Source organism: Orycteropus afer, unplaced genomic scaffold (assembly GCF_000298275.1).
Source record: "Orycteropus afer afer isolate SDZICR_OR568_19922 unplaced genomic scaffold, OryAfe1.0 scaffold00024, whole genome shotgun sequence".
Taxonomy (NCBI): domain Eukaryota; kingdom Metazoa; phylum Chordata; class Mammalia; order Tubulidentata; family Orycteropodidae; genus Orycteropus; species Orycteropus afer.
In genome coordinates, this window is record NW_006921611.1 from 9,850,240 (window position 1) to 9,856,746 (window position 6,507).

Genomic DNA, 6,507 nt, shown 5'->3' on the forward strand with positions numbered 1-6,507 from the left:
TGTGGCTAATTTTGCAGCACAAGTGCATATGCAAGATTATCTTCAGCCAAATCTAGGGTATATTCCTGTTCACTGACCCCCACCTGATCTTACCTGTCTGAAAATTTATCCATAGCCTGGTGTTTGGTGTTAGTGATAATGCAGTGTTGTGCATATACTATTATTGCTTCTGTTGTCTATATCTTATGTGCACATTTCAATGTCCTTCCTTTCCCCAACGTCACCATGGGGTCAAAGACTTTTTCCAAATTTTCCCTCCCCTCACCCAAATCAATGTGTAGCCCTTAACTAGACCAAAATTTTTCCTCCCATACCCCCCCATCCCAGGTAACCAACAAAGTGAGTTCCCCTTCCTAAGAAAACCTTTGCTTGACTTTTTACAATAATGTGCTAATACAATATTTCTCCTTCTGCAATGACTTATTTCACTCAGCATAATATCCTCCAGATTCATCCACATTGTGAGATGATTCATGTATTCGTCATTACTTTTTAATGCTGCATGGTATTCCACTGTGTTAATGTACCAAAGTTTGGTTATCCACTTAGCTGTTGATGGGCATTTAGGTTGTTTCCATCTCTTTGCTATAGAGAATTGTGCTGCAATGAACATGGGTGTGCATATGACTGTTTGTGTCCTGTTTCTCACCTCTTTAAGATATATTCTTCGTAATGGAATTGTTGGATCAAATGGTATTTTTATTTTCAGTTTTTAAGGAAACACCATACCATTTTTCATAATGATTGTACCATCTTCCTTTAGATGACTCACTATGTTACTTTGGTCAATTTAGGTAAGCTTTTTGAATCCTTGTAATTTCATTTCCTGTAAAACTGGGGTGATAATGCATACTTTATAGAGAATTTGAAGAAAAGCCCCAAAAAGTATCATTTCTATGTGGGACAGAGACTTATAAAGATAATGTTTACCCAGTGTGATGGTTGTTGGGAATGTGAGCTACCCATTAGAGTAAGTCCTTCAGGTTTCTTACTTAGACTGAAGTTCTGAAATTGGTATTTTCTTGCAGGAAGAGACTCAAATGCCTTTTAAGGGGGAAAATACAAGTCTAAGTTTGATGAGGCCCATCATCAGGAGTAAAAATAGAAAATAATATTTGAAGCATTATTCTAGCCAGCAACTCAGAAGTATGAACTAAAGAACAAACCAAAAAGCCAAATCCATTGCTCTCATATTGATTTTCACTCACGATAAACTCATGTGACCAAATAGAACTGTTCCATAGAGTTTTCTTGGTTGTAATATTTATGGAAGCAGATCACTGGACCTTTCTTCTGGGGCACTGCTTGTTGGGTTAGAACTGCCAACTTTTAAATTAGTAGCTGATCACAGATCCCTTGCACTACCAGGGATCCTGAAACTAAAGACCAGGCATGAAGATATTAATACTTTCCAAGACTTGTACGCCATGATCTAACTTTTCCATATTTGTTCCTTTTCCTTGTAGATGAGGCTAGCAGTTGAAATCTTCATTCTAAAAGGTCTCAGCGCCCGCCTTCAGAGTGTTGAGAACATCAGAATGTATCTTGCGGAGAACAAAACCATAAGATTAGAATAAGTTGTAGTAGCCTAAAAGTAGGGAAGAGAAGCAGCTGAAATGATGTCTGTAGCTAGGAAGAAGAAAGTCCTTGGGAAACCAACCTGGTTTTAAGATAGGAAAGAGTCCAGTTTTGAGAAAAGTGTTACCACAGCCCAAGTCACATAAATGTGAACATGCATGACATTTAATCAGGCCTCAATAAGGCAATTTTATTCCTTGGAATATAATTATTATCAGTTTTCTAAGAAAATGCTCTTTATTCTTCCTAAGTAGAATTTTTTAAAATATAACATCTGACTCCTTGATTTGGTACTATTGTACTATAGTCAGAACAGTATTATATACTCTTCTCTTGACTCTACAGAATAATAAAACAAAGTTGTGATATCTATAATTGAGTGGCAGATTTTTTTAAGACTAGTGTGAATGAGGGTCAGACTGAATATTTAGAGCCTGATTTTTCAAAAGGAAATCTACTTCCAAAAATTAGCCAATAAAATCTCTATGGATTACAAAAGTCTGATCTGCAAAAGATCATGAGGATGGCAGAGGACTGGGTAGCATTTTGTTTCATCGTGGGTGGGGTACTCATGAATCATGGCTCACCTTGAGTGATGTGATGTCACCACGAATTAGAATCATACTTGTTGGCAATGAACAACAATTCTTCTAATATAATCAACTCACACTGCAGGAAGAAATATATTAGCTGAATCAGAAAGATGGTGTCTTTTCTAGTTGGCTCAAACTGTCAGAATCCTCCTCAATTCCCAGTGCTGTTGTTGTTGTTATGTGCCGTCAAGTTGCCCCGACTCATAGAGACCCCTCCTTGGGTTTCTGAGGTGGTATCACTATGAAAATAGATTGCCCAACCTCCTTCTGAGGAGTGGCTGGTGGGTTTGAACTTCTAGCCTTCTGGTTAGCAGTCAAGTGCTTTAGGCACTATGCTACCAGTGCAAGAAGTGGTAAATTCAGCCTCCCTTCTCACCCCAGTCTGAAGAAACTTGCAAATATTTCTTCTTTTTAAGAGAGGTGATTATTTGTTAAAAAGAAGCCCTGCTGGGTTGAACTCTCCTTGGTTTAACTAACTAAACAAACTCGCTGTCGTCAAGTTGGGTCCAACTCACAGTGACTCCTCCTTGGATTTCTGAGGCGGTATCACTACAGAAGGAGATTGCTCAATCTTCCTTCCGAGAAGTAGCTGGTGGGATTGAACCACCATCCTTCTGGTTACCAGTCAAATGCCTCAAGCACTAGGCTACCAGAGCTCACTTGTTTAACTAAGGCAGTAAAAAATAGATCTATACAATTTAATCAAAGATTCAAAGCAAGATTTGTCAAAAATAATGTACTCACAAATTACCAAAAGGTGACCGTACAGAAAGCACCATTCAAGGTTGAGTTTCTCAAATTATTGTGAAAATGATGGAATTATATTAGCTATGGAGCTCTGGTAGCATAGTGCCTAAGACACTTGACTGCTAACCAGAAGGCTGGTGGTTCAGCCCACCAAACACTCCTCGGAAGGAAGTTTAGGCAATTTACTTCTGTAGTGATCCCACCCACCTCAGAAACCCAAAGAAGGGTCACTATGAGTTGGGTCTGACTCAACGGCACATAACAACAAAAACATGAAGTTTCAGTGCCATTCAGATTTCATCAATGGATGAAATCTCAAGTTCTTCTATAAAGAAAAAAAGAACTAAAATTTAAAGTAGAAATTTAAAGAACTTATAAATGCATCAAACCAATATTGATTCTCAGGAACTCAGAAGCAGGCAAGAATTTTAATAGGAGCCAAATCATGGCCCTCACTATGAGTTATTTTCTTCAATTCATGGACATTCTTCACAAATAATACATTGCTAAGGATGTCCTTCTAATCAACAATTATTTATAGAACTTGATTATGAACCAGACACTGATAGTAACTGAGAATACGGTTGTTGGTCAAGACAGATTCCATTCTTCTTATGGAATACATATCTATCTTGAAGAAGCAAACAGACCAAAAATAATAAAGTAAATATAAATTATGTTATATAAAGTTCATAAGTAAGGACTGAAACCTCCCAAGATTGTGTAGTGAGTAGGTGAGAGAGCCACAGTCATCTCCAAATCCGAATGCTATTTCCCCTCCACCACAGCTGCCTCTGAAGATGGACAAGGTCAGGAAATCACAAAGTCAGGAAAGGGATAAGGCTCTCAAATCAGGAAGTGTCACTGCCTAAAACTGAATCTAAGGAAGACCCACACCCCACAGATGGGATTAACTCTGTACGAGGCATCTACCAAGAACAAGTCATTACAGTAGGTAACTGGAAGATACATTATCAGTGAGTTCAAGGTCTCCTACCTCATAGGAAGCACTCATCCAAAATATCATCAGAATAGAGAGGAAACTAGCATTTTTTTCTTTTTTTTTTTTTGAGAATCTACTACATATCAGTCACGTTTTTGCCAAATTGGTGTTTATTGTACCATTTTTACAGTTGAAAAAACTCAGGCCCACAGAATTTAAATATCTTAGCCAAGAACACATATCTTGGCAGAACTAGAATTGAAAATCCATCTTGGTCTGACAATAAAGTCAGTCTGACTGGTAGCTCAAAGCCAAGGAGATTCAGACTTCTAAAGAAGAGATAATAGCTCCCAAGGGACCATAGCTTTGAGGGCCACTCTTGTCCTTAAACAAGCTTTAGATGGAAATCAGTCTTAACATGGATTTCTGGGATTTTCATATATGTATGTGAACAGAGTCATGTGCTCCTGCTTGAAAGAGATTCTAGGGAACCATGCCATAGGAATTTGATCCATTAAGTCTGGCGATGTAACCCTGATCAATCTCTCTCTCTCTTTCTGTCTCTCCCTGTGTCTCTGTCTCTGACTCTCTCTCTCTCTCTCTATATATATATATATGTCTGTTTTGTTTTGTTTTCTGTTTTTTCCTAGCTCCCCAATTCATTCTAAAGTCCAGTTAGAGTTAGTTCCATCAGTTTGGATGCTTTCAAGCCTAAGGATAGATCAGGAAAGTAGGTCACATGGCTAGAACAAGTACAGGAATAGAAAATAAGGACATATTTTAACTTTTTTATGGGTAAATAAAATTATTTTCATTTCATGCCGCACAACTTCTTTGCTCAAAAATTCCACACTAATCAAACTTAGAGGTAATGTTTCTAAGAATCTGAGAAAGACTGCCCTGGCCAACATATATGAATTATCTGGCTATGGTGGCAGATCTGTCTATACAAATTGATTTTTTTTCATTAATTTGGTTCTTGATGTTTATCTCTTACAACCTTAATACCCCTGAATTTATAAAGCTGAGGAATGAATGCAAGATTGTGTTCATCACGATATAAACCATGGAGGGTATTTAGGCATAATTAAAAGAAACTTCAGTGAATCCCTCCATATCTAAATCTAGGCCAAGAAATGAAAAAAAAAAAATGATGCTATGTAAATGTTGATTCTGATACATAATGACCCTATAGGACAGAATAGAATGGCCCTATAGGATTTCCATGGCTGTAAATCTTTATGGACAGAGACTGCCCCAACTTTCTCCCATGGAGTGGCTGGTGAGTTTCAACCACCAACACTTTGGCTAGAAGCTAAGTCCTTAACCACTGCACCATCAAGGCTTCTTAGGTGAAAGTGAACTATCAGAGAATAGGCAATAGTTTGTGATAATAAAATATCTGATAGTGAAAATGAGATAATAAGATGAAAGAATTAGAGAAAAAAGAGAAGAAAGAAAATTTCTCAGAAAAGAGAATGTAAAACAAAGTCCTAAAAGAAAACATAAGGCAGAAAAAATGGAAAAATCAATCCAGGATATCCATTATCTAATACATTGGAATTCCATAAAGAGAAAAGATAAGATGGATGGAAGGGAATTTATTAAAGAAATAATTCCAGAAAACTGCTTAGAACCCAAGAACAAGTCTCTAAATTTGAATGGCACACTAAGTGTCAAACACAATGAACTGAAAAAAAAACAACAAAAAACTTTAAAAAAAAAAAGCCATTATGGAAGATGTCTGGCAAGGTAATGGACTAGGCAGACAAGCTACCCAGACACTCCACAACAAAGACAAAAGAAACCAAATGAAATAGATATGGATGGTAATCTTGGAACCCTGAGCTACTAAGAAAAGGGTAAAGAAATAGATCAAATATATATTAGAAGAAGAAACTGAATGAAAGCACAAACAAGGAGACATAAGGAGCAGCCATTTTGAATTTTTGCAAAGAGCATTTTGATCAGGGCAGCAACCTGATAAGCAGTTCTGCTAACCAAAGACTGTACCAATGACCATTCCAATGATTGGCAACAAGAAAGATGCAATTTTGCCCTTGTTCTTCACACCCTCTCAGTGACCAGAAATGTGACCATAACCAACACCCCTAACTTGGTGGCTTGGGACACCCATCTTCACATCATCCCTGCTCTGCCTGAGAATGGAGGAGTCCCCTCATAGATCACACACCATGTACATGTCACCTCCTTGTTTGGAAGTTTATACTTTGCCTCCTTGGATGCTCTGTTTCCAACTGCCTCCTAGGTTGGCAGAAGCACAGACCCAGATGGAGCATGTGGACATTTGCCTCTTTGACCAGCAGAAGAGCCTTCCTGGACCAGGTGCACCCTGTGCAGCCACCTCCAAGGCTAGCAGAAGCATTGTCCTAGAACGGGAGCCCCAACCTTAGCCACCACCTAGACTGGAAAAAGCACCGTTCTGGACTAGGTGCCCCAACCACATGGCCTCCTTGGCCAACAGAGTATGCTAAGCTGAGCATGGCACCCTGTCTCCAGATACCTCCTTGACTGACAAAAGTGCCTACCAGATACTACTCCCCCCATTGTTTTCTCCTTTCTTTTCTTTTTCCTTTTACCTTCCCTGTTTTCTTTTTCTTGATTTACTTTTATCTTTATTTGTTC